The sequence below is a fragment of the Octopus bimaculoides genome, chromosome 8 (assembly GCF_046866305.1).
Source record: "Octopus bimaculoides isolate indiv1 chromosome 8, ASM4686630v1, whole genome shotgun sequence".
NCBI lineage: Eukaryota > Metazoa > Mollusca > Cephalopoda > Octopoda > Octopodidae > Octopus > Octopus bimaculoides.
In genome coordinates, this window is record NC_142935.1 from 92710445 (window position 1) to 92718953 (window position 8509).

The following is an 8509-nucleotide window of genomic DNA, read 5'->3' on the forward strand; positions in this document are numbered from 1 at the left end:
TATATATATATATATATATATATATATGTGTGTGTTTGTGTGTGTGTGTGTGTGTATACATATATATATATATGTATATATATATATATATACAGACACACACACACACACACACACACACACACACATACATACATATATATATATATATATATATATATATATATATATATATATATATACAAATATATACATATATATACATGTATATATGTATGCATGTATATATCTATGTATGATTGTACTTCTGTACTTATATTTATCTATATAAAATTGTTGACGAAAAATAAGGGTTAATGGGAAAAGAAAAACGAACGAAATTATCTGTCATTACATATCAGTCCTCGTAATTATTGATTTCTAACATTGGTACAAGAGCAATCTCTTTGGTTAAGATATACTGAAAAAAACTAATCGATACCACTACGTGACTGTCACATTATTTTATCACCCTCTGTTAAGATGAAAGACAATCTTTTTACCTCGAAGATATTTGAACAGAGAACGTAAACAACGCTGACTGAATACTTCAGCGTAAATTGTCTGCTATTCTAAAGAATCATTTTTATGCTTGTAGATTGATACGTTGCTATAAACCTGTTACATTGGCAACGTCCCTATTTGCTGTTAAAGCATTAATATAACTGATAGGTGCACCACCACAGTAAACTTTTTCGAATCATCAGATCACACATAACTATGTCCAGGGACATGATTATTGGTGTTCTATTTCTGACCCTCTTTATTTCCAGTTTAATAAATATTATTTCTATACTGATGGGGCTTGTTGTTTTTGCAGCCTGAATAGATTTCTGGAGAGAGACGCATTTCGATAATTGTTGCAGCTCGATAGAGCACGAATTCAAATCCCAACTAGGTCATCATTGCTTTTTTTCAAGTCTCGTACCGGAGTCAAGTACTGGAATCAATGATATCGACTAATTCCTTTCTCGAATTTGCTGATCCTGTGCCTAAATGCAGAATTATATTGTGTAACAAAATTTTCTACTTTTACTTTTGCCTGTGTTATTTCTTATTTGTTTCTATCTAAAAATCAAGAGGAAATGAATACTATTCCCTCCAAGCTTTGCTTTTGTGACCTGGACATTAATGTTTTGAAACTGACCTATTTTCCATTACATTTCAGATAGATTCAGCGTTGAGCTGCTGAAACAGAAATATCATTATAACAAATATTCTGCTCATTAACACAGGCTGATTTGTCAGTCGCCTGACGTTAATCACGTGAGCATGCCCCTTAATGACTGATAGTAATAGCCATGTATTGTGAGGGATTCTTTGGTATATGAATAAATATCGTAACAAAAGCAAAGTTTGAAGGAAGTGTTAGTCATTTTTCATACTTTCTAGATGTAAGAAAATAGGAAATCACAACGTCTATGTCAGAATAAAAATCGTGTTATACACTGTTATTCTTATGTCGCCGATCTAGCCTAGTAGTAAGGCAGTCGGTAAAATATCTTGTCATATTTTGCTTTACAGTTTACTAACTCAGTTCATATCCAGTCAAAGTCTTCGCTTGTCATCATTTTATGATTGAATTAGGTACCACTTAATTACTATGGAAATCGATGGTAAGAACCATCTTCTCCCTTCAAATTTGATGGAACGTGCCGTTATTTCTAAGATATTATTTCTAAGACTAGAATATCGAAAGCAACATTTATTTTTTAAAAAGTATTGTTAAATTTGACGGAAATTTCTTCACGCATCCAGCAGATAACCTGTTCTTTGGTTTGACAATTATTTACCCATGTCATATTCTGTTTGGATATTACGTTTTCATATAAATCACGATTAAGTATCTTTGGATATTCCTAAACGGTGTGCAAAAGACAATCTCAAGTATCCGGATTTGGTGGCGTTTATTCATACCGAAACTAAATGTAATCACATAGCTTACCTATAATTTGGATAAATTGTTTTAAAACTTTGCCGACAATCTTCATTTCGTCCATGAATATACCTTCGGTTAGTACTGATACATCCAAATAATTCAGAAAATATTTGAAGGTAGTATTCATAATCAGGTGCGAAAAATATGCATAATTATAGAATTTGTGTGGAATATACGATTCTTTTCGAAAATATTATACTAAAGTACATTTTTAAGTTAATTTTACTATGTTTCTAATTAGTGACAGTTTCCAATGACCTTATTACAGTGTAGCATATTCTCAGTTATTTTGCCATAAGCCAAAGAATCCGAATTTCTAGAAAGCTTTTATATAATTTATTGCCAACATCCAGGGAAAAAAAATTACCGTTTATGCAATATTTCAGCCGCATATTTGCAAAATATTTTCAAAAGTGTTACGTGTAATACGGAACACACATATATTCATACACATTTATTTTTAGAGATAACATGATCTGTGCACATGGAGAAGATGCTAATTCCTGGAGTGGTTCACATATGTTCCTACGATACAATGTGGATGTCACAATTCTGTCAAGCGACATATTAGAAATAGCCGACAAATCTCCCTCAGCCCCAATCGTCTGAACATTAAAACTAAAGTATTGAATAGGGGCATTCTGGATGCTGTCTCCTTGATAACTAGGCGGGATGCCCGTTGCTCGAACGTTCTATTTACCATAGGTTTATTGCATTAAAGCCCAGTCTACGCGTACATAATCTCCAGGTTACTTAAGTATACGCAGTCACACATCTTTCCAGTAAAAGCAGTCAAAATCTCATATATTAAACATATCACCTTTAAAGACGAATAACATATGTACTCTTAGATACCGACTATATAACTAGATATAAATAGACGAAGTAGTCATAGATACAGAAATAAGAAACGTGATGGTCATGTCTGGCTAGGATTTACTAGTTCATTTATTAGCTCTATCGAAGCTGACATGAGTCTAATCAAGCTCAGCAATTACAACAACAACAGCAACATGTCACCGCTGTAGTTTATAAGATAATTAGGTAATTGGCCAATAAAAAAATCTCCTTACAGCTCTTATATCTTCTCATAGCTCTGCTATAGAAATATGATGCGTTTGTTGTGTGTAATTTTCTAAGACAAGCTATTTAAAGAAGAAGACTTCAATAGTGCCCCTTATCATTGGACGCGCATTTTTTTTATCAATAGTGCAGCGATTTTCTTTCAAGCTGGCTGAAACACTGCAATCTAGATAAATATCTGTCAGAGTAATGCTTTCATCCCTGTTTGAAATCAGAAACATATCAATTTTTCCTATAGGGTAGTTAGTCTATAGATTTTATATTTCTCAAGAGTGGAAGCAGATCAAACGAAACTTACGCTCTTTTTCTCTTCCAGGGAGCCACGAAAAAAAATCGATACGTTGTTTGTAACAAGTAGATTAGATCTTACAACATGGGATATCAATTTAATATATTTGGTTATGAAATGGCGATGATAATAGCTGAGATACTAAAGCGTTCAAGGAAATGCATTAGAGTATTTAGTTAACAGTCGGTGTGCACTTAATGCATTACTGTATTTAATGTAGGTTCTATAAGTTGTACGTTCAAATGCTATTTGAATATATTGCGTCCTTTATCACTTTACTCTAGATAAAATAAGTAACAATACATATATGATGATCGATTTAATCAAGAATACAACTTTTCTTGTTAAACGTAACTTTATGGCAGGTTTCAAGCGGTGAATTAACATAAAAAGGGAGAGCACTGCACTAAAGATTTTTACGTTGCTTTTTTATAATGTAAGTGTCATTTAAGGTTCCAAGTTCGATTTCTGTAGAGTGAAATAATTTTTATAACATGCTTATTCAGTGCTCATGAAACGTACTGTACCACCTTCTTTAACACGATCAACGTGACCAACGTAACCTAAGCTAGTGACTTGCTAAATTTTGTAGTGAAATTGCAGTGCAATGACTAAGACAACTTACTTTTTTCCATCAAGGGTTTATATGCCCCATTATCAGACTATTTTCTTTAGTCATTGCACGGTAATCGCTTATAAGATTTAAGCTTGCTTCCCAATCATGTGCTTTCGGGCTCGGTCCCACTGCATGGCACATTAGGCAAGTATCTTCTACTATAACTTCTGGCCGACCAAATCCCTGGAAGTGGATTTGGTAGATGGAAACTGAAAGAAGCCCGTCGTATTTATGCAGGTGAATATATTTGTATCTGTGTTTGTACGCCGACCATCGCCTGACAATCAATGTTGGTGTGTTTACGTCACCGTAACCTAGCGGTTCGGCAAAAGATACAAGTAGAATAAGTACTAGGCTTACAAAGAGTAAGTCCTAGTTTCGATTTGTTCGATTAAAGGCGGTCTCCCTGCATCGCCGCAGTCAAATGACATGTGTGTGTGTGTGTGTGCGTGTCTGTGTGTGTGTGTGTGTAGTTGAAAGTTACAGAAAAACTAAAAAGAAATACATGCGTATAAACAAAAAGCAGGTGTATTAGTTTGACGCTCGGGAAAAGAATAAGAGAAAATAAACAAAGAGAGAATAAAAGAATTAGTGGATTTAGCGATCAACCATGACCACTAGTTGGGAAAAAAAAGTTTTCACTAGAGAGGTAGAAAGAAGGGGAGATAATAATGTATTGGCAAACCCAAAATGAAGCTGCGTATGCATTTGTGTGTATATGAGAATGTGTAAATGTGAGTGTGCGGGTAGGGGCTAGTGGAGGTGTGGCCGTAGGGGTAGGGTATGTGGGATTGCGGAGGGGTCATCAATGAATAGAGAAAGTGAGTAGGAGTGAAGAGAGTAAGTAGGAGTCAGAGGAAGAGAGCAGAGGAGAGGAAAGGTGGGTAGGAGTGAAGAGAGGAAGTAGGCGTCAGAAGAAGAGAAGAGAGGAGGGGAATCAGATGAAAAGGGGAGAGAAATTGAGCCCATGTGGCGCAAAGGATCGAAAAGAAGATATATTCCTGTTCAAGGCGAAAGCGGGAGTCCGGATGACCCCCGTGCAAAGACAATCCGAACGCAAACAGGTGTTTTAGTGAATGACCGGTAGAGCGGAAATGGCGCGGGACCGGATTGGCATTGCCAAGTATATATATATATATATATATATATATATACATATACCAAAAGGAGTTTCCCAAATCATAAGCTCATAAGTAAAGCCACTTTCCTGAAATCTGTGGTATATGTGTATGGAGTATATATTCTCCCCACCGCCTGAAAAGTATATCGGTCTCTTCCAGGATTACTCTTTTTTGTCACTTGAGAGGAATGGAGTGGATCAACTTGGAATCTTATGTTTTCCTGAAGAACACAACGCATTGTCATCTCCAATAATCAAAACCACAATTTTACGATCATAAATGCAGCGCACAAACAACTGACCCACGTGCCTCCAAATACTCACAAACACATACCAACACGCACACACACACACACACGCACACACTGAAACACATGTGATTGGGGTGTGCGTAATTAAATATACATACATACATACATACATACACACATATATCTACATAGAAAAATGTGTGTGATCGCGCGGGCATGTGAGTGCGTATGTGTGCGGGCTAAACTGGGGCCGACATTTAGGTACAGTAGTATAAAAGTATAGAAGATGAGTGCAAAATATATCTTCTATCATTGTTCAGAGTTCGGCATTTTACCAGTTTTGCTTTCTGGAAGAACCAATTTTAACTGAGGAAATGGAGAATTCCCGAGTTCTAAGAGAAACCTATACATTTGTACCTGCTTTCATATCTCTGAAATTGATCAAATATTTCCAATACACTATTAGCCATCATTTATATATCGCACACGCGTACACGTGCAACATACGCCCTCGCATAAACTCGTTCATCATTATGTATGATTGGATCTACATTTGTGAGTTATGAAGTTAAAATGAAATATACTTAACATCATGGACGTACGTCTGTGCATAGATATTAGATCGTGTCTATAAGTGTACGTGAATATGTACACAGGCACACAATCACACATACATACTTATGTACACATACATATAATATACGCATACGCATATATATATATATATATATATATATATATATATATATATATATATATATATATATATATATATATGTATATATATATACACACATGCATATGATCGATATCATATATACAGATGCACACATTACACAAACACTCCAAATGGCCACATGAACAGAAATACACAGAGGCGTCTTTCTTAGTCCCTTTCACCCTTGTTCCCTAAAACTCTCTCTCTGACTCTCTCTCTCTCTTTCTCTCTCTCTGTCTCTCTGCCTCTGTATATATATATATATATATATATATATATATATATATATACATATGCATATATAGCCATACATAGATACAGATACATATTACTATTTGTTTATATATATATATATATATATATATATATATATATATATATATATATATATATATATATATATATATATATATATATATATATATATATATATATATATATATATATATATATATATATACATACATATATGTAGGTATCTATGTACATCTAGATATGTATGTATATATATATATATATATATATATATATATATATATTCTTATATGTATATATATGTGTGTGTGTATGCATGTATGTACGTGCGTGTGTATGCCCGAGTATGCGCATGGATGTATGTAAACGATTGCGTATTCACTTCCTTCTTCACAGAATAGAAATCTATTTTATCTCAACGCATCGTAATTTTCAATAACCGCTTCTGGCTTCCATCATCTTCATACTTCTCATTTTTCTTTCATTCTAATTTTATATATTATAATATTATTTATTTACTTCTCTAATATTCTCATTTCGACATTTCTCTCCAACTATCTTAATAAACTATTCTTTGATCCGCTCCACAGCAAACCATATCGTATAATATCTATTTTCTCTGGCAAATTCCAACCTTTGATTTTTACCGATTTTCTTAGTGTACTTTGCTTTCTTCAGTCTTAGAAACAAACAAAAAAAAGTATTATTTTCTTAACCAAAATAGAAAAGATAAATTTCAGTTCTCTTGTACATTTCTTTTTGCCTTTTGTATTCCTGTATCTCGCTGTCTCTCGTATTTCTTTATTAGGTAATTCCATATAAAAATATTATTGAGCGGATGCCAATATAATGAGGTCATGTAGTTTAGTGGAAAGTGTATGACTGTTGATTAGATCCATCTCTATCCATTACTTGTAGAGAACTAGTGAGAGCTGTTCTAAATTATATTCTCGATAAGGTGTATCACATGTCTTCCAAAAAAAGAACAGCCCTCTACGTTTTCAGGAATCCATTGATAAAATTTGCCCATGTATTCAGGGCAAGATGTCTTTATTTTCGTTAGCGTTAACATCAGTGTCACCAACATCAGTACACCACTACAATTGTCATTATCGTCGTCAACAACAACATCAACAGCAATAACAACGACAATAACAACAGCAATACAAACAACAGCAACAATCATAGCTGCAGCAGCAGTAACAACAAGGCATCAGACGTAACAACCAAATCCAAAGAATAAATGGTTCGTATAAGGTATAATATAAGATGGATTCTAGCTCCATACCGAACTACTGCGAGTGCGCGCGAGTTTGTTGCTGAAATTATGTTTCTGACATTCAGCTCTGGAATCAATATTTTTCTCACTCGCCGCAGGTACTCTTTTTATGTTTTTTTCCTTCATACCGTGCTGTTTGATTTCACCTGCCTCAAGTATTCTCAGGTATTTATAACTGCATTGAGGTTGAATTGCCTTCATCGTTTCACCACTTGGCTGCCATATATGCCTTCTGTCCTGGCAAGTTTTTCTCCTCTCATCATCAACGTAGCACATTTTGAGAGTCCGAACCCCATTTTAATCTCGTTGGAGAAAATTCGCAGACTGGGTTAAGCTGCCAAGTTCTGCCTCAGTTTTTGTAAATAGCTTCAGGTCGTCTATGAAAAGCAAGTTGTTTAATTTTCCCTTACCTCTTTCCAGATCATACTCCAGCTTCTGTAGTATTTCACTGAAGGCGCTTACGCCCAGCACGAATACCAATGGGGACACACTGCTCCGCCTGGAAGATTCCTCTCTTGATTTTCACCTCTACTAGTACTTGCTTCCCTGGTGTTTTTCTTATGTATTTGTCTAAAAAATTTTTTTCATTATACCTAAGGCGCCTACTATGATAGGAATTGTTTCTGTTTTTTAGATTCCACATTCGAGTTACCTGTCTTTCCAGGTTTTTGTATTTTGAAAGTTACTCCATTTCTTTTAGAGAAACGTTGTCATCTACTGATATTGATACATCAATTAGAAATCATTGATTTTCTTTCATGATTTCTGACAATTATATCTGGCCTATTGGTCTTAATTTCTCTATCTGTATGTATTGGCATATCCCAGAGTATGTTTCCTTTCTCGTTTTTTCTGATCTTTTCCGGCTTGTGCCTATACCATCTTTTTTCTGTATGTTTCAGCTCTGTCGTGTCTGTGAATATATTCCTTCTTAGCCAGGACTGGGCAGCCAGAGATAATATGATTTATTGCTTCTTGTC

General features: G+C 34.6%; 1 protein-coding gene across 4 annotated transcripts in view; it reads left to right on the forward strand.

The window, feature by feature from the left end:
- Positions 1–1314, forward strand: part of LOC106871901 (histone-lysine N-methyltransferase SETMAR-like) — a 50003-nt gene extending 48689 nt beyond the window's left edge. For 3 of the 4 annotated variants that reach the window (XR_016242780.1, XR_001409711.2, XR_001409713.2), the window contains one exon: positions 800–1014. The gene's annotated coding sequence lies outside the window, so the exon portion shown is untranslated. Of the gene's footprint in view, positions 1–799; positions 1015–1147 lie in introns of those variants that run through there. The other variant, XR_008264698.2, reaches the window with a different exon arrangement.
- The last annotated feature ends 7195 nt before the right edge of the window (positions 1315–8509 follow it).